Here is a 22500-nt window from a genome sequence, read left to right on the forward strand (position 1 = left end):
AATTCTCTCTCTCTCTCTCTCTCTCTCTCTCTCTCTCTCTCTCTCTCTCTCTCTCTCTCTGTATGTATGTATGTTTGAATCTGCTCCTTATTGTAGTAATTGCCCCCGTTTCAATTCTCTCTCTCTCCTCTCTCCTCTCTCTCTCTCTCTCTCTCCTCTCTCTCTCTCTCTCTCTCTCTCTCTCTCTCTCTCTGTATGTTTGAATTTACTCATTATTATAGTATTTGACCCGTTTTAATTCTCTCTCTCTCTCTCCTCTCTCTCTCTCTCTCTCTCTCTTCTCTCTCTCTCTCTCTCTCTCTCTCTCTCCTCCTCTCTCTCTCCTCTCTTTCTATTCTTTGAATTTACTCATTATTATAGTATTTGACCTGTTTCAATTCTCTCCTCTCTCCTCTCTCTCTCTCCCTCTCCTCTCTCTCTCTCTCTCTCTCTCTCTCTGTATGTACAGTGTGTATGTAAGTGTGCTTAAACTTTGCTCTTTACCGTAGTATTTGACCCGTTTTTAGTGCTCTCTCTCTCTCTCTCTCTCCTCTCTCTCTCTCTCTCTCTCTCTCTCTTCTCTCTCTCTCTCTCTCTCTCTCTCTCTGTTTGAATTTGCTCCTTACTGTAGCATATAACTTGTTTCATAACACCTTGGAAAGAATTATTGAGTTTACAAACACAAGAAGAAGAAAAAAAGTTTTATAGCTTGCAATCAACTGGGGTTGCAAATCACGCACTTGATGTTTTCTCCAAGCGTAGTATTTCGTAACATGCCTTGCATTCCGTTCTTTGGTTTTGTATCTTTTGAATTCCTTATTCTTGTATTCCTTTTTTGTTACTTGTTCTTCCCTTCGTTCTTTGCTATTTTGTGTGCTATGAACACTTTAGCTGGTAAGCAGGTTATGTTTTACCCCTTGTTTGTGTTCTTTTTTTTTTTTTTTTTTTTTTTTGTGAATAGCTTCCTGGTTACAATTCTAATCGTAGAGTAATGAAACTTGCAGGGATTAACTGTTATGTAAAAAGCTGGAAAGTATTGAATTTTGGAAGGTTTAATGTCAAAGGTCAAGGTCACGGTGAAGCAAAATGTCCAATTCACGTAATCCGCCATAAGTTTGGACACTGTTGTCACAGAGACGTCAAACTTGGTTCATATTTGAGTATATGAAAATCCACGCCAATTAATACATGTCAAGGTCAAAGGTCAAGGTCACGGTGAAGCAAAATGTCCAATTCACGTAATCCGCCATAAGTTTGGACACTGTTGTCACAGAGACTTCAAACTTGGTTCATATTTGAGTATATGAAAATCCACGCCAATTAATACATGTCAAGGTCAAAGGTCAAGGTCACGGTTAAGCAAAATGTCCAATTCACGTAATCAGCCATAAGTTTGGGCACTGTTGTCACAGAGACTTCAAACTTGGTTCATATTTGAGTATATGAAAATCCACCGCCAATTAATACATGTCAAGGTCAAAGGTCAAGGTCACGGTTAAGCAAAATGTCCAATTCACGTAATCAGCCATAAGTTTGGGACACTGTTGTCACAGAGACTTCAAACTTGGTTCATATTTGAGTATATGAAAATCCACGCCAATTAATACATGTCAAGGTCAAAGGTCAAGGTCACGGTGAAGCAAAATGTCCAATTCACGTAATCCGCCATAAGTTTGGACACCGTTGTCACAGAGACTTCAAACTTGGTTCATATTTGAATATATGAAAATCCACGCCAATTAATACATGCCAAGGTCAAAGGTCAAGGTCACGGTTAAGCAAAATGTCCAATTCACGTAATCAGCCATAAGTTTTGGACATCGTTGTCACAGATTTCAAACTTGGTTCATATTTTCTGCGTGTGAAAATCCATGCCAGTTGATATATGTTAAGGTTAGGGTCAGAGGTCAAGGTCACAGTCAAGCAAAATGTCCAATTCACGTAAACATGCACAAGTTTAGACACCGTTGTCACAGAGACTTCAAACTTATTTCATATTTGAGTGTATGAAAATCCACGCCAATTAGTGTATGTCAAGGTCAAGGTCGAGCAAAATATCGAGAAATAAGCTGCCCTGGCGGATGTCTGCATTCTATTGAGTGCCCCTCTAGTTTTCTATGTAATGAAAGTAATAGTAATGATGATGATAATAATAATAATAATAATAATAATAATAATAATAATAATAATAATAATAATAATAATAATAATAATAATAATAATAATAATAATCTTTATTTTTATTGCATTCTTTCCAGTCATTTTGGTTCATTTCATTCCTGCTTTTTTGTTGCTGTAAACTACAGGGTGCCAATTTCATAATTATCATTGTATTGGTATATCCTTCGATTACAGAAACCCTGTATTGTTTCTGTATGTTTTTTCACCTTCATTTACCAACCAGGTATTCTTATTTTGTAAATGTTCCTTTATTACTTATGAGATTTTATCTTTTTCTAAAAGAAAATTGCCCCTCTTTCAAAATAGATTTTGGTTGTTTAATGATATTATTATTATTATTATTATTATTATTATTATTATTATTATTATTATTATATTATTATTAGCCAAGCTACAACCGTAGTTGGAAGAGCAAGATGCTATAAGCACAAGGGCTCCAACAGGGTAAAATAGCCCAGTGAGGAAAGGAAATAAGGAAATAAATAAATGATGAGAATAAATTGCCCCTCTTTCAAAATAGATTTTGGTTTAATATTATTATTATTATTATTATTATTATTATTAGTAGTAGTAGTAGTAGTAGTATTATTATTAGCCAAGCTACAACCGTAGTTGGAAAAAGCAAGATGCTATAAGCACAAGGGCTCCAACAGGGAAAAATAGCCCAGTGAAGAAAGGAAATAAGGAAATAAATAAATGATGAGAATGAATTAACAATAAATCATTCTAAAACAGTAAGAATGTCAAAACAGATATGTCCTATATAAACTATTAACAACGTTAAAAACAGACATGTCATATATAAACTATAAAAAGACTCATAACATTAATGTATTTCTGAAATTTTTCTTACGTGACTTTAGTAATTTTCTTTTTTACTTCTATTTAATAAGAGATTACTATGTTTCAATTCATTGTTACAGTTTGAATTATGGAGGCAACCTATTAGTTATCAGAATATATATATATATATATATATATATATATATATATATATATATATATATATATATATATATATATATATTATATATATATATATATATATATGTGTATATATATATATATATATATATATATATATATATATATATATATATATATATATATATTTCTTTCAAAATAGATTTCGGTTGTTTTATAACATTGATGTATCTCGGATTTTTATTCTTACGTGAATTTTAGTAATTTTTTTTTGACATTTACAAAAATTCAATAGAAAAATATTCCCCCCTTCAAATAGATTTCGGTTGTTTAATACATTGATGTATTTCTCACTTTTTATGTTACGTGACTTTGGTGGTGGCTTTTGTGTGTGTGTGTGTGTGTGTGTGTGTGTGTGTGTGTGATCCGTAGGCACAATATTTATTTTGGTATTACATTCATATTTTCTTTTGACATTCACTAAGTAGCAATAGAATATATTCCCTCTTTAAAATAGATTTTGGTGGTTTCATAACATCAATGTATTTTTTTTTATTATTGGACTTTAGTGCAATAGATTTTGGTTGTTTGATTTTTTTCTTACATGACTCCACCTTTTTTTTTTTATTTGATAAGGGATTTCCCCCCTTTGTTATCCTTCGTAGGCACAATATTTACTTTGTTTTACATTCATGTTTTTCTTTGACATTCATTAAAACGCAGTATTAATGGTAAGCAGCTCTTCTACGAGAAGGACACTCCAAAATCAAACCATTGTTCTCTAGTCTTCGGTAGTGCCATAGCCTCTGTACCATGGTCTTCCACTGCCTTGGTTTAGAGTTCTCTTGCTTGAGGGTACACTCGGGCACACTATTCTATCTTATTTTTCTTCCTCTTATTTTGTTAAAGTGGTTATAGTTTATAAAGGAGATATTTATTTTAATGTTACTTTTCTTTATAATTTAATTTTCCTTGTTTCCTTTCCCCACTGGGCTATTTTCCCTGTTGGAGCCCCTGGGCTTATAGCATTGCCCTAGCTAGCAGGACGATTACCTAGAGACTGGCCATATATAAACATGATCAACACCCAAGCCCCCCCCTCTCCATCCAATCTAATACCAAGGAGGGCCAGGCAATGGCTGCCAATGACTCAACAGATAGACATATAGGCTCCCCCATCCTTAGCTAACAATGATGGTGAGGGTGCAGTTACCAAAGAAGCCATCGAGTTTGAGCGGGACTCGAACCCCAGTCTGGCGATCACAAGTCACTCCAACTTGCGGTTTATTAAAAGCATTGTCTCTAATTCATCTTTTCCTTCTAATTGATATTGCAATTGCAAGAGAAAATAAAGATAAATAAATATTAGATCTCTAATGATGGCCATCTAACTTTTAGCAAATGTTTCGTTGAATCGGACCACAACGACGCAATGCGTAAACCGCGTATTTTGCGTCGAAGGATTTGGAGAGATGAGTGCGGGCGGGTCCAAAGCCTTAGTCATATCTCATTTATTTAAGACGTAGTTTTCTTGCATCATAAGACAATTGTTCTGAAGTAATAGGAGGAGAATGAGGTTAGGGGATAGAGAAGGAATCTTTGAAGAAAGGGCACTACTACTACTACTACTACTATTACTACTACTACTACTACTACCTAGAGGGGGGGAGAATGGAGAGAAGGGGGAGGTTGAGGTTAGATGAATGACCTGTTCATTAATGGGAGCGTGTTTATGTACGTGCGTGCGTACATATGTGGATGTCCGGGGTACGAACCTTGAGGAGTCGGAGTCCTCTTTTATAGGCAAGTTCGACAGGGGGATATTTAATCTAGGGGAAGGGATGTGGGAGGGAGGTTACGTAATGCTTGTTGATGAATACCCTCTACTAACTCTAGCGCTCATTGATGAAAAGGTTCATATACCCAACAGATTGCAGAAAGGTCTTAGAAAGGGGTCGTAAAGAAGGAAGCAGAATGGGTGGATATCAGCATGCACTGGAAGAGGGTGAAATAAAGGAAAAATAAGGACAATAGAAAAAGGGAAGATGAAAAAAGGATGAGTCAGGGTAGAGTAAAATTACGGACCAAAGTGGAATGAGAATTGGAGATAGAGGTTAAACAGAGAAGGGAGGAAAAAAGAGAAAAATTGAGTTGAATGGAATGGTGAGAATATTTAGGTATAACATTTAGAACTGGAAGAAAAAAAGAAGTATTATTAGGAAAAAATGAGATGAGACTACTAATATGATACATAAGAAAAAGAGTATTATGCATAGATAGATGTATAATATGAAGCAATTTAAAGGCAAGGGGTAACGTCAAGGCCTAGCTGTGAAGAGAGAGAGAGAGAGAGAGAGAGAGAGAGAGAGAGAGAGAGAGAGAGAGGAGAGAGAGAGAGAGAGAGAATGTTAATATATATATATATATATATATATATATATATATATATATATATATATATATATAAATACTTATGTATATATATATATATATATATATATATATATATATATTTTATATATTTATATATATATATATATATATTTTATATATTTATATATATATATTAATATATATATATACATACATATACATATACATATTATATACATACATACATACATATAATCGTCATCATCAGCCGTTACTGGGCCATTGCAGAACAAAGGCCACAGACATGTCCTTCCACTTGCATCTGTTTATGGTCTTTCTGTGCCAGTCCACACCCGCACACTTTCTTAGCGCGTCATTCCATCGTCTTCTCTTCCTTTCCCTGATTCTCTTTCAATACCTAGGGACCCATTATGTTATTCTTAATGTCCATCTATTGTCTATCTTCTTATGTCTTTTACTTATGTGTTGTTAGAATATCGTCTGCTTTAGTTTTCTCTCGGGGGTTCGAATCCTGCTCAGACTCGTTAGTGCCATTAATGTCTGCAACCTTACCATCCTTGTGAGCTAAGGCTGGGGTGTTATGGGAGCTTATAGGTCTGTGTGCCAAGTCATCAGCAGCCACTGCCTGGCCCTCCCTGATCCTAGCTTGGTGGAGAGGAGGCTTGGGCGTGGATCATATAACATATGGTCAGTGTCTAGGGCATTGTCCCGATTGCTAGGGCTATGTCACTGTCCCTTACCTCTGCCATTCATGAGCGACCTTTAAACCTTTAAACCATCCATAGCTCTTTGAGTTGTAAGTACTGTAGTTTCTATGTTCCCAGGCTTTAGTAAGGCTCCAATTTTCTAATACATAAGTTAATATATATTAATATAGATTAGTTTTGTATGCTCTTGACAGATGCAGAACCTACATATGTATGTGTGATTATGACAATTTATCTTTTTGGATAATAGTTCCAAAGAACTGCAGTTGAAAAAAAAAAAAAAAAAACCGCAATTTTAATCGGAAAGTCTCCCGTAAAAAATATACATTCTCAACTGCATTTCAGTAAAATACAGGCAACCGTTAATTTTACCATACTCTGTTATTATCTTTGACGGGTTGGTAACCATATCATTCCTTTACGTCAATATCGTTTTTAACACGGTTAAAGCCTGACAACATTTATTCCTGGATTTTTACAGTTTTTTTACGGCAAATTTTTAAGTGTTCAAAGAGCTGCTACGAATGAAAAAGGTTATGACGGCCTTAAAATAACAGATTTGTTTATCTTAATGCGTATTTCGTCTCTAGCATAACTTTATATTTAACTCAGGATCCACTTTTTTAATATGTACATTTGAAGTACCTCTCTGAAATCCTGCCAGGTAATTGATATACTGTCTTATTTCCATCAGGATTCCTCCAAAATGTCCAGGTTGTCCATAGTAAATTTTGAGTTGTCAATACACAATTTACCGGCATGTGTAGAATATTTTTTTTTTTTTTTTTTTTTTTTTTTTTTTTTTTAAAGCCATTGTGGTCAGGCGTGGCCTTGATATTTGTATTTACCCCAGTAGCCAAATATTACTGGGATTTTCTTCTGTGCTGACTGGGACATAGCCTGCAATGGGGAAGAGTTGGGGTGGCCAGAAATCCCATCTGGCAAATTATTAAAAGCTATAGAGGTTTGAAATCCTTCTACAAGCCAAAACAAATTAGTGAACACTAAACGATTATTATTATTATTATTATTATTAAACCCTAGCTGGAAAAGCAGGTTTCTATAAGCTCAATGTCTCCAACAGTTAAAATAGCCCAGTGAGGAAAGGAAATAAGGAAATGGATAGACTAGTGACCCCGAGTGTACCCTCAAGAAAGAGAACTCTAGCCCAAGACAGTGGAAGACCATGGTACAGAGGCTATGGCACTACCCAAGACTAAAGAACAATGGCACTGATTTTGAAATTGGATGCAAAATATCGCATATATCAGAAAGGGAATTATCTCGCTGGAATGTTTTGTCCTATTTTTCCTTCTTCACATGCTTTGAAATTGTCTTTCATTTATGAATGACAACCATGCTCACTTAAGAGGTTTAAAGTCACTCATGAATGGCAGAGGCAAGGGACAGTGACAATACCTTAGAGACTGAACCATATCTACATATGATCAGCGCCCAAGTCCCCTTCACCACCCAAGATAGGACCAGGGAGGTCCAAATCCCTCGCCTTTAGTTAACAAGGATGATAAGGTTGCAGACAATACTAGGCACTAGCTTGAGCGGGGCTCGAACCCCAGTCCAGTACAAAGCCAGGTAGGGACGTTACCAATAGGTTATCACCATATGTCTCAAAGCATTCTGCCGTGTGATGAATTAACCCATTGTACTAAGTGGCGAGAATGCTACTTTTTGATTTCGTTGTATCTAACAGGGATGCAAGAATGATTGACGTTAGTTTAAAGGTTTAAAGCAGGACAATGCCCTAGGTACTGGCTTTATATGATCATTGCCCAAGCCTCCTCTCCACCCAAGCTAGGACCAGGGAGGGCCAGGCAGTGGTTGCTGATGACTCAGCTGATAGACCTATAGGCTCCCCCAAACCCCCAACATTAGCTCACAAGGATGGTAAGGTTGCAGACACTAATGGCACTCGAACTCCCGTCTGGCAAACACCAGGTAGAGACGCTACCAATCAGGCCACAGAGTCTCCTTTCTCGATTTATGGGATACTTCCTTTTTCAAGGGGTCCACAGCTACTTACTAGATGCCCCTCCACCTTGGGTTAGAGTATGTTACTGTGTGTGTGTATATATATATATACATACATATATATATATATATATATATATATATATATATATATATATATATATATATATATATATATATATATATATATACATATATATATATATATATATATATATATATATATATATATATATATATATATACGTATGTATATATATATTTGTTTATGTATTTATTTATAAATTAGTGCGTTTACATTATATTTGAGTGAAATGGCACGCCTCAGCCTCTTTTGCACCCTGTCTGCAAATTATTAGTCTGCTAATTACTTGGTACTTATTCCTATGTCCAGTTCAAGAGAGGCACATAGGATTCGAAGGAGAATGCTTAGAAGTATCCACTATGCTAAGGATCGAGTCTTGACATACTAGGGAGTGAGATGAGCACACGGAAGAAAAGCACAACGATGGATGAAAGAAATAAAAATCAACTTCTCTGGTAATGGAACTTTTAAGGGAAACCTCTTTGAACTCGAGGAGGAAGGAAAAGCATTCATGCTCGACGGGGTGCATTAAAGGTATGGACCTGGTCATTAACATGGGATTTAATGAAGACGTACAGACGGTCTAAATACCATTGGCAGCCAGAGGCGAGTTTTGAAGAGAGGGCTCTTCAACCCGAGCGGCACCATACAGCTTCTTCGGATAAGTGCTTGCCAGACATTGAGGAAAGGAAGGAAGAAGACATTCGTATATTTTGAGAAATTCATCATCACCTCCTACGCCTATTGACGCAAAGGGCCTCAGTTAGATTTCGCCAGTCGTCTCTAACTTGTGGTGGCCTGGTTGTAGCGTCCATGCCTGGAGATTGCCAGACTGGGGTTCGAGTCCCACACAAACTCGTTAGCTCCTTTGATCGCTGCAACCTTACCATCCTTGTGAGCTAAGGATGGGAGGTTTGGGGGAACCTGTAGGTCTATCTACTGAGTAATCAGCAGCCATTACCTAGCCCTCCTTTGTCCTAGTTTTGGTGGTTAGGGGGCTTGGGCGGTGATCATATGTAATATGGTCACTCTTGGGCATTATCCTCCTTGATAGGGCAATGTCACTGTCACTTGCCTCTGCCATTCATAAGCGGCCGTTAAACCTCTAACCCCCTACATTCATCATCTCCCACGTCACGTTTTGTAGTCTTCAGCCATATAGGCCTGGGTCTTCCAACTCTTCTAGTGCCTGAGGAGCCCAGTTGAAACTTTGGTTAACTATTTTGATAATTACAAGATAAAATCTTATAGTAGCAACGATCGGGGAAAGATGTATGTTCGAAAGAATTGTCATTGACTTTTTCTTCGTGGCTGAGTGGTATGATCAATGTCATACAAGTATCCTGGGCCAGGGTTCGAAACCCGGCTGGTCAGATACTATAGTCTTTGAGTGATTTCTCCTGGGGCTCTGATCCCGAGATCGTTAAGAAAATCCAGACTTTAATGTATTAATATATATGGCTTATTTGAAATATGAAAAATACGTTTAAATGTGCAAAATTTATCATATATATATATATATATTGTATATAAGGTATATATATATATATCTTGTAAATAAGATATATATATATATATATATTGTATATAGGATATATATATATTTTATATATATATATATATATATATTATATATATATATATATATATATATATATATATATATATATATACATATATATATATATATATATATATATATATATATGTATATATATATATATATATATATATATACTGTATATGTACATTTATGTATATATATATATATATATATATATATATATATATATACATATATATATATATATATATATATATATATATATATATATATATATATATATATAGTGGTAGAAACAGATAAAGTGAACCATGAAAAGCAACCCTTTAGTAGGAAAGCTAAATATCTGAAAAGGAAACTATTCAGATAAAAAGTAAAAAAATGTACCCAACTAACCACCGAGAATACTACATTCGGTACCACTCATAAAACTACTCTGGGAGAGGTTAGAGACCAACAGGGGGGGGGGGGGGGGGGGAGTTTGGGGAATTTTGTATGTTCGTTATATGAAGGCACCTGCAACACACGCACGCACGCACACACTCCGTTAGCCTTCCAAAGGCAGTCCATTGACGTGAAAGCATCTCTGCATATTCAGGAATGCATAAGGAACAAGTTGTGCAGTCCTGTTAATAAGAATCGATTGGAATCCTGCGAGAAAAGATGGCAGGGGCAAGGAAAGCCCAGGACGCACTGGTCTGCTGAGAGGGGAATGGTTGTAGGTTGGCCAGGGCATCAGCCACCCGTTGAGATACTACCGCCAGAGAGTTATATGGTCCTTTGACTGGCCAGACAATACTACATTGGATCCCTCTTTCTGGATACGGTTCACTTTCCCTTTGCCTACACATACACCGAATAGTCTGGTCTATTCTTTACATAATCTCCTGTCCTCATACACCTGACAACACTGAGATTACCAAACGATTCTTCTTCACGCAAGGAGTTAACTACTGCACTGTAATTGTTCAGTAGCTACTTTCCTCTTGGTAAGGGTAGAAGAGACTTTAGCTATGGTAAGCAGCTTTTCTAGGAGAAGGTCTCTCCAAAATCAAACCATTGTTCTCTAGTCTTTGGTAGTGCCTTAGCCTCTGTATCATGGCCTTCCACTGTCTTGGGTTAGAATTCTCTTGCATGAGGAGGGTACACTATTCTTACTTATTTCTCTTCCTCTTTTGTTAAAGTTTTTTATTGTTTATATAGGAAATATTTAGTTTAATGTTGTTACTGTTCTTAAAATATTTTATTTTACCTTCTTTCCTTTCCTCACCAGGTTGGAAGCGACCTGGCCTTTCAATAGAAGAAGCTAGGGTTCGATCCCAAGTATGCGGTAGAAATTTATTTCTATTTGAGCACGATATTGTGTTGATATTTAAATATATATATATATATATATATATATATATATATATATATATATATATATATAATATATATATATATATATATATATATATATATATATATATATATATATATATATATATGTGTATATATAAATATATATAATATAAATATATATGTATATATATAATATAAATATATATATAATATAAATATATATATATATATAATATAAATATATATATATATAATATAAATATATATATATATATATATATATATATATATATATGTATATATTTATATATATACATGAATATATATATATATATATATGAATATATATATATATATATATATATATATATATATATATATATATATATAAATATATATATATATATAAATATATATAGATATTTATATATTTATATATATATATATATATATATGTATATATATATGTATATATATTATATATATATATATATATATATATATATATATATATATATATATATATATATATACATATATATATATATATATATATATATATATATATATATATATATATATATATATATCTCACCACTAGTCCACTGCAGAACAAAGGCCTCAGATATGTCTTTCCACCCTTGTGTGTTTATAGTCTTTCTCTGCAATTATCTTTTAGTTTGTTGTGGTGGCGTGGTAGTAGCGTTCATGCCTGGTGATCGCCAGATTGGGGTTAGAGTCCCGCTCAAACTCGTTAGTTCCTCTAGTCGCTGCAACCGCACAGTCTTTGTGAGCTAAGGATGGGGGTTTGGGGTACCTTTAGGTCTCTGCTGAGTCATTTGCAACCATTGCCTGGCCCTCCTTAGTCATAGTTTGGGTGGGGAGAGGGCTTGAGCGCTGATCATATGTAATATGGTCAGTGTCTAGGGCATTGACCTGCTTGATAGGACAATTTCATTGTCCCTTGCGTCTGCCAATCCTTCTTCTTCTCTTCCTTCCCCTGCTTCTTTTACAGTCTGTAGGGACCCCATTCTGTTATTCTTAATGTCCATTTATTATGTCATTCTTATTGTATGTCCTACCGATGGCCATTTCTTTTTCTTAACTGTGGTTAGAATATCTTTTACTTTAGTTTGTTCTCGTATCCATATTGTTCTTTTTCTGCCTCTTAGTGTTATTCCCATCATTATTCTTTTCATAGCTCTTTGGGTTGTAACTAGCCTAACTAGAGTTCTCTTGCTTGAGGGTGCACTCGGGCAGACAATTCTATCTAATTCTCTTCGTCTTGTTTTTGTTAAAGTTTTTATAGTTTATATAGGAGATATTTATTTTAATGCTGTTGCTCTTCTTAAAACACTTGATTTTTCTTCGTTTTCTTTCCTCACTGAGCTATTTTCCCGGTTAGACCCCCTGGGCTTATAGCAACCTGCTTTTCCAACTACGGTTATCTGATTATAAGGTAAATTATTTTGTCAAAAGTTATTCTTTTTGGAATCTCTCATTCAGACACGTACACACATACAGTTATCGTCTTAAATCAAACAGCCCGGAATGCTAATGAACAGAGAGAGAGAGAGAGAGAGAGAGAGAGAGAGAGAGAGAGAGAGAGAGAGAGAGAGAGAGAGAGATTTATCATTCTCATTCCATGCAGACCACCCCATTAGTCTCCGTTAATGAAACTCTTCTACCCTGGGATCGATTGCGTTCTACCCCCGATGAACTGGCTGTTTCAGGTCATTGACCTTCACCTCCTACCCGAAGGGAGATGGTGCTTGGATGCTGCTGCTGCTGTTGCTGCTGCAGTCGTTGCCGAAGGTTAGGTCAGGGAACTCTCAATACCTTATTGATGTTGGCCTGGGTTGAGCGGTCAAGTGGAAACACATTCCCACTTATTCTCTGGTTGTGTGTCTCATTTTTTTCTGCTTCTGTCTCCTTTTTATTGGTTTGGTCATCTCCTTCTTTACCATTTTTTTCCTGAACGTAGAAGTAATAATTTAAAGATGAGAGTCAGATTCGTCACTGGAGGGGAAAGGAAAGAATAGGAATAAAAGCAGACAAAATGTTTTTAGGTGTTTACTTTCTGGGTGTGGCCATGATACCCCGAACTCGCCGACCTCCACGACTTGGCAAGGCTGTCCGGTCATTCACATACCCGGGCCCTAGTTCCTGCCCCGACCATCTGAGGCACTCCTACACCACCCCACCTTTATCTCTCTCTCTCTCTCTCTCTCTCTCTCTCTCTCTCTCTCTCTCTCTCTCTCTCTCTCTCTCTCTGTGACTCTTACTCCGAAACTATGCTATGCCTGCAGTGAACTTTCATACTGTTCAGAAGGAAATCTTGTATTTGAAAAGGTTGACTGTGCTGTTGCCTCATTTGGGGAGTTTAGGTTCCTATATGTTGCCAGGATAGGTAACCAGCTAAGCAGCTCTTCTAGGAGGACACTCCAAAATCAAACCATTGTTCTATAGTCTTGAGGTAGTGCCATAACCGCTGTACCATGGTCTTCCACTGTTTTGGGTTGAAGTTCTCTTGCTTGAGGGTACACTCGGGCACACTATTCATACTATTTCCTCTTTCTTTGTTAAAGTTTTTATGAATTAGTTTAAATAGGAAATATTTATTTAAATGTTACCGTTCTTAAAATATTTTATTTTTCCTTGTTTCCTTTCCTCCCTAGGCTATTTTTCCTGTGGGGACCTTTGGCTTATAGCATCTTGCTTTTCCAACTAGGGTTGTAGCTTAAGTAACAACAATAATAATAATGATAGCGTGGGTGGCGTCCATAGTCTTGAAAAGAATAACAGAAGACTGTCATCTTAATTCCATTGATTATATTAGATATATAATTCATATTTGTTATTAAATGTTATTATTGTTCTTAAACTTCACTTGTACTTTATTTCCTTATTTCGTTTCCTCACTAGGCTATTTTCCCAATTGCAGACCTTTGGCTTATAGCATCTTGATTTTCCAACTAGGGTTGTAGCTTAGCAAGTAATAACAACAACAACAACAACAACAATAATAATAATAATAATAATAATAATAATAATAATAATAATAATAATAATAATACTTTTTCTCATCACAACAAGACTGGTACCATACATTGATCATGTCCTCAAGCATAATTTTAGTTTGGAAAAATCTTTACGAGAAGAATATCTTAAATCATTGGTCTGATTTCTTTTGCGATTTGGGCAAGATACTTCAATCGTCTTTTGGGGAATGCAATTTCGAAATGAATACGAGATCTTACTGGTGGTCAACTTGATTTACATACTGTATTAACTTTATCGGAACACTGTGAGAGCAGTTTCCTCTTGTTGACAGTAATTTATTATTATTATTATTATTATTATTATTATTATTATTATTATTATTATTATTATTATTATTACGTGTGTTTAAATGTATAGATGTGTATGAATATACATTCAAATACATCAATGTATGATCTCTCTCTTGTTTTGATGAGAAAATTTAGTATTATAATTATTACTAGCTAACCTACAACCCTAGTTTGAAAAGCAGAATCCTATATTTATGGCGAATTAGGACTTTAAGCAAAGCTGACGAACTTGCAATGTATCCGAGCAAGCCTGAGAGTGTACATCTGCGTGGGTGTGCGCGCATGCGCGCTTGGTTTTTTTAGCACTAGCAACGACGAGAAGCCGAACACGTACGAACGAACGAACTAATACGAGAACCCTATCTGCACAGGAGGTGGGGTCGCCGTGACCTTAGGAGGCCAATGACCGTAGACTTCTTTTCTACCTCGACTGCCACCACCCCCATCTGTGTAGGCGATCGTCAGCCAAGGATGAAATTATGCAAATTTATTCTTTCTTGTTGCCCATATGGATTATGATCAGCCTCCTACAACCCCTTCTCCCCCCCCCTCCCCCTCCCCCCCTCCCCCCTCTCATCCTACAATCATCCCAGGACCTGCTCTCGGGTTAGTATTCACGTTAATAACAGATAAATCACGGGGAAGATTTGTAATTTTCTACCAGTGAGATATGCGAAGGGAATTATTTTTGCTCGGTGAATGTTGTCGAATGAGGAGGAAGATGATGGTGATGGATAGTTGTGATGATAGTGGATGGTGAGGGGAAGAGGGACTTTTATTTCCTCAACAGAGAGATTTCAAAATTTTCTTTTCAAAAGTTCAAAAGGGGTTGTATTTTCTGTCTTTGTATTTTTTTCTGTTTTTGGCGGGGTTTAAGTTAGCCTGTTTATCATGTTGATATTTCAGTAAACTTTATATACATAGGTTTATATATACACTTATGTATATACACACACATACATATTATATATATATATATATATATATATATATATATATATATATATATATATATATATATATGTATATATAATGATTATATATTTTCTTTGTACAATATACATATATGTCTTTATATATTTATCCATCTATATATCTATCAATCTAATTATATGTGATATATATATATATATATATATATATATATATATATATATATATTTATATATATAATTATATAAGTACAATATATATATACATATATATATATATATATATATATATATATATATATATATATATATATATATATGTATATACACACATACATATACCAAAGGCACTTCCCCCAATTTTGGGGGGTAGCCGACATCAACAATGAAACAAAACAAAAAGGGGACCTCTACTCTCTACGTTCCTCCAGCCTAGCAAGGGACTCAGCTGAGTTCAGCTGGTACTGCTAGGGTGCCACAGCCCAACCTCCCACATTATCCACCACAGATGAAGCTTCATAATGCTGAATCCCCTACTGCTGCTACCTCCGCGGTCATCTAAGGCACCGGAGGAAGCAGCAGGGCCTACCGGAACTGCGTCACAATCGCTCGCCATTCATTCCTATTTCTAGCACGCTCTCTTGCCTCTCTCACATCTATCCTCCTATCACCCAGAGCTTTCTTCACACCATCCATCCACCCAAACCTTGGCCTTCCTCTTGTACTTCTCCCATCAACTCTTGCATTCATCACCTTCTTTAGCAGACAGCCATTTTCCATTCTCACAACATGGCCAAACCACCTCAACACATTCATATCCACTCTAGCCGCTAACTCATTTCTTACACCCGTTCTCACCCTCACCACTTCGTTCCTAACCCTATCTACTCGATATACACCAGCCATACTCCTTAGACACTTCATCTCAAACACATTCAATTTCTGTCTCTCCATCACTTTCATTCCCCACAACTCCGATCCATACATCACAGTTGGTACAATCACTTTCTCTTATAGAACTCTCTTTACATTCATGCCCAACCCTCTATTTTTTACTACTCCCTTAACTGCCCCCAACACTTTGCAACCTTCATTCACTCTCTGACGTACATCTGCTTCCACTCCACCATTTTCTGCAACAACAGACCCCAAGTACTTAAACTGATCCACCTCCTCAAGTAACTCTCCATTCAACATGACATTCAACCTTGCACCACCTTCCCTTCTCGTACATCTCATAACCTTACTCTTACCCACATTAATTCTCAACTTCCTTCTCTCACACACCCTTCCAAATTCTGTCACTAGTCGGTCAAGCTTCTCTTCTGTGTCTGCTACCAGTACAGTACCATCCGCAAACAACAACTCATTTACCTCCCATTCATGATCATTCTTGCCTACCAGTTTTAATCCTCGTCCAAGCACTCACCTCTCTCACCACTCCATCAACATACAAGTTAAACAACCACGGCGACATCACACATCCCTGTCTCAGCCCCACTCTCACCGGAAACCAATTGCTCACTTCATTTCCTATTCTAACACATGCTTTACTACCTTTGTAGAAACTTTTCACTGCTTGCAACAACCTTCCACCAACTCCATATAACCTCATCACATTCCACATTGCTTCCCAATCAACTCTATCATACGCTTTCTCCAGATCCATAAACGCAACATACACCTCCTTACCTTTTGCTAAATATTTCTCGCATATCTGCCTAACTGTAAAAATCTGATTCATACAACCCCTACCTCTTTTAAAACCACCCTGTACTTCTAAGATTGCATTCTCTGTTTTATCCTTAATCCTATTAATCATTACTCTACCATACACTTTTCCAACTACACTCAACAAACTAATACCTCTTGAATTACAACACTCATGCACATCTCCCTTACCCTTATATAGTGGTACAATACATGCACAAACCCAGTCTACTGGTACCATTGACAACACAAAACACATATTAAACAATCCCACCAACCATTCAAGTACAGTCACACCCCCTTCCTTCAACATCTCAGCTTTCACACCATCCATACCAGATGGTTTTCCTACTCTCGTTTCATCTAGTGCTCTCCTCACTTCCTCTATTGTAATCTCTCTCATTCTCATCTCCCATCACTGGCACCTCAACACGTGGAACAGCAATTATATCTGCCTCCCTATTATCCTCAACAAACTTTCAAAATATTCCGCCCACCTTTTCCTTGCCTCCTCTCCTTTTAACAACCTTCCATTTCCATCTTTCACTGTCTCTTCAATTCTTGCGCCAGCCTTCCTTACTCTCTTCACTTCTCTCCAAACTTCTTCTTATTCTCTTCATATAACTGACCCAGTCCCTGACCCCACCTTAGGTCAGCTGCCCTCTTTGCCTCGCGTACCTTGCGCTTTACTTCCACATTTTTCTCTATATTTTTCATACTTCTCTTTACTATTACTCAGCAGCCATTCTTCAAAAGCCCTCTTTTTCTCTTCCACTTTTACCTTCACTCCTTCATTCCACCATTCACTGCCCTTCCTCATGCTGCCTCTATATATATATATATATATATATATATATATATATATATATATATATATATATATATATATGTATATATATATATATATATATATATATATATATATATAAAATAAATATATATATATGCTTATATATAACAGTTATATAAGTTTATATATATATATATATGTATATATATATTTATATATATATATCTTAGTAACGTCCATAAAGCGAAGACAGCATTTGTCCGGAAAAACAGATCTGCAGATAGTCGTCAGGATAATAGGAGATCTGCATTTACGTTTCTCTATTGATTTTGTGTTCGCACGTCTTTCGAATCACTTATCGCGTAAATCATCTGGACTATTGTGGAGAAAAATTTAACATGCAAAATTGCTTGGATATTCCAAAAATATTTAACAAAAATTTTGTAAATGAACAAACAAATTTTGAAATTTTTACGAAATGAGTAGTAGAAATGGATTTTTTTCCACATTTAATACACAGTTTGTGTTCCATTAGTTGCGCAAAGCACATCAAGTCGTTACTCTAAGTCCTTCCATTGAGGTAAATGATGTCCAGTATCTTACTTCCATACACTATATCTTTAACATAACCCCACTGAAAGAAGTCCAGGGAAGTGATATCTGGTGAACGAAGTGGGCAGGGTAACTGGGGCATACCTTCCAGTCTTTGGGTAGGGAACTGCTTGATTTATGAATCCACAAGTTGCAGTCCCCATTGTGGGAAAGCACCACATGAACTTACATTCCCCAATGTAGGGGTGCACCACATGAACATATAGTCCGCAATTGGGGGTACACCCCATGAACATACAGTCTCCAATGTGGGGGTGTACCACATGATCATGTAGTCCGCAGTGTGAGGGTACACCACATGAACATGCAGTCCCTAATGTGGGGATGCACCACATGACCATGCAGTCCCCAATTGGGTTTTCACCACATGAACATACAGTCTCCAATGTGGGGGTGCACCATATGAACATACAGTCTCCAATGTGGGGGTGCACCACATGAACATACAGTCTCCAATGTGGGGGTGCACCATATGAACATACAGTCTCCAATGTGGGGATGCACCACATGAACATACAGTCTCCAATGTGGGGGTGCACCATATGAACATACAGTCTCCAATGTGGGGGTGCACCACATGAACATACAGTCTCCAATGTGGGGGTGCACTATATGAACATACAGTCTCCAATGTGGGGGTGCACCACATGAACATACAGTCTCCAATGTGGGGGTGCACTATATGAACATACAGTCTCCAATGGGGGGGGGTGCACCATATGAACATACAGTCTCCAATGTGGGGGTGCACCACATGAACATACAGTCTCCAAAGTGGGGGTGCACCACATGAACATGCAGTCCCCAATGGGGTTTTCACCACATGAACATACAGTCTCCAATGTGGGGGTGCACCACATGAACATACAGTCTCCAATGTGGGGGTGCACCATATGAACATACAGTCTCCAATGTGGGGGTGCACCATATGAACATACAGTCTCCAATGTGGGGGTGCACCACATGAACATACAATCTCCAATGTGGGGGTGCACCACATGAACATGCAGTCCCCAATGGGGTTTTCACCACATGAATATACAGTCTCCAATGTGGGGGTGCACCACCTGAACATGCAGTCCCCAATGGGGTTTTCACCACATAAACATAGTCTCCAATGTGGGGGTGCACCATATGAACATACAGTCTCCAATGGGGGGGGGGGTGCACCATATGAACATACAGTCTCCAATGTGGGGGTGCACCATATGAACATACAGTCTCCAATGTGGGGGTGCACCACATGAACATGCAGTCCCCAATGGGGTTTTCACCACATGAACATGCAGTCTCCAGTGTAGGGATGCACCACATGAACATACAGTCTCCAATGCGGGGGTGCACCACATGAACATGCAGTCCCCAATGGGGTTTTCACCACATGAACATGCAGTCTCCAATATAGGGGTGCACCACATGAACATACAGTCCCTAATGTGGGGATGCACCACACGAACATCCAGTCTCCAGTTTGGGGGTGTATCACATTGTCCACACGAACATGCAGTCCCCAATGTGGGGGTGTACCACATGAACATGCAGCCCCCAATGTAGGAGCACACCACATGAACATATAGTCCGCAGTGTGAGGGTGCACCACATGAACATGCAGTCCCTAATGTGGGGATGCACCACATGAACATGCAGCCCCCAATGTGGGGTTACACCATATTGCTGGTAAATGATTTAGGGTTGAAGGTCATCTAGTAGTGGTGCCACATATTCAGTTATAATAGGTCAACCTAAACATTTCCAGTAATTGATATCTCTTTGAAGACAACTGGACCAATGATATGGTTAGCACATACCACATTACACATATACCCTTGGACTATCTCGGTGAAGTTCTCTTATCACATGGGATGTTCTGATCCCCAGGTTCTCCCATAATGTGTGTTGAAGTTTTCCTGAAACATGAAAGGTTGCCTCATTACTAAAACAAACTCTTCCGAGGAACGTTTCATCCTTAGAAATTCGTTCTAGAATGTTCGCTGCAGTCTTTTAGGCTATAATGTCTGTAGAAATTGCACTTAGTAACCTTACAATCTCAAGTTTTTTGTAAGACTTTATGCACTGTAGAACGGCTCTGATGTGTCTGACAACAGAACTGTAGGAGAAGATCAAAGGATTGTCTTACACTATTGTTATTTTCCAAGATGTTCTTAGTCACCCACTCCTCCCTTTTTCCAGCGTTGTCCCCATCTCCATGAATTTCTCGTACCATACATGTTTGACGATGGATCTCTTCAATACCCAACTCTGTAGTTTTGCCGAGTCAGCAAACCATGAGGCTCAGTTACTTTTTTTTTGAGAAATAGAAATGTCTAGGGGTTCACTTAACAATACTTCTTTCATCAACAGGAAACCTGAAATACACAAATACAGTGTAATTATATAGGACATATCTGATCAAGATATCTCTTCAGTGGCATTTGCAGTATATTTTACTTAAAAGAGACGTTATGGACATCCTGTATTTAGATGTCTACAGATTTCTTTATATATACACACACATCATATAGAGTAACTTGCCAGTGATATGCTGACTCGACCCATGGAATGAGAGTCCAGGTGGTTTTAAGGCCACTTCATCTAAACAGCTCCCGCCCCCTCCCAAGTAATAATTAGTGACAGGTGTGAATCTTATTATCGAAGTGTTTCATGAACTGCCTCTCACTTAAATCAAATGAGATCGTACTGTTATATTATTTTTTACATATATTTAATTATATCTTTATGAAACTTGCATTATTCAAAATGCCAGGTAGTTAATATGTACTTCGTAATACTTCTTGAATGCTTTAGATATATTCTCTAGGGTGCCGTGACTATAAACTGTTAGTAATGTATACTGTGCAATAAAATATTTAATTTCAGTGTCGACCTACAACTTAAAGGTATAACTATTATATAAATCGTATATTGAACACAATCAGTGTTGGTCAAGGGGTTGATTGTACTTTTTTCGTTGTGTAGTAATGTATACTGTGCAATAAAATATTTAATTTCAGTGTCGACCTACAACTTAAAGGTATAACTATTATATAAATCGTATATTGAACACAATCAGTGTTGGTCAAGGGGTTGATTGTACTTTTTTCGTTGTGGTTTGATCCTGTGGAAAGAATGGAAATGGATAGGTTGGTGGCTAGGACGATAGACTAGGGTTTTGAAGAGTATTGGAGAGGCAGGGCAGTAAAATCATGGCAGTGCAAGCCTTGCACTGATTATAAGATATGAATGCTGCAGTGTTCGTGAATTTATTTTAGGTGGTTTGATGCTGTGGAAAGAATGGAAGAAGATAGGTTGGGGGCTAGGACTGGATAGACTGGGGTCAACGATGCACCGGTGATGAAGTGTGTAGGTGAATCAAGCAGCTAACGGGGAAGTTTTATAATCAAATGTTCATCCCTGATTCTGCAGTTGGAGTATGAAAGTGTCGGTGACCATTTTGTCTTTTCTCTGCAGCCACTCCCTTATGCTTTATGAAAAATTGCTTAGTTACTACAAAAACTGTTTCTGTGGTAACTTATTGGAAACTTCCCTGCCTAGCAATCTGCTACACGGGAGTTCGAGATCCGATCAAACTCTATATGGTATTTTCTGTAACCTTGCCATCCTTGTGAGCTACGGAAAGGGGCTTCGGGGAGCATATTGGAATACCAGATGAGTCGTCAATAGCTATTATCTGGTTCTCCCTGGTCCTAGCTTGATATGGTCAGTCTCTGGGACATTGACCTTTCTCTTGCCTCTATCATTCATGAGTGACCTTTAAACCCTAAAACTTTAAACCTGTATCTGGTAATTGACATGTTTTGCCTATATCATTAGGTCCTAATTTTTATATTTGTTTTGTTTGGTATTTTTTTGCTAATTTAGAAACAAATATGAACTATTATTGTTTTTATTATCATTATATTTGCATTAGTTTTTCATTAA

The 22500-nt window shown here is 37.1% G+C and overlaps 1 protein-coding gene across 1 annotated transcript in view; it reads left to right on the top strand.

The window, feature by feature from the left end:
- The window catches only part of Fs (Follistatin), a 451667-nt gene that overhangs the window by 11393 nt on the left and 417774 nt on the right, over window positions 1-22500 (top strand).

The sequence above is a fragment of the Palaemon carinicauda genome, chromosome 11 (genome assembly GCF_036898095.1).
Source record: "Palaemon carinicauda isolate YSFRI2023 chromosome 11, ASM3689809v2, whole genome shotgun sequence".
Lineage (NCBI taxonomy): Eukaryota > Metazoa > Arthropoda > Malacostraca > Decapoda > Palaemonidae > Palaemon > Palaemon carinicauda.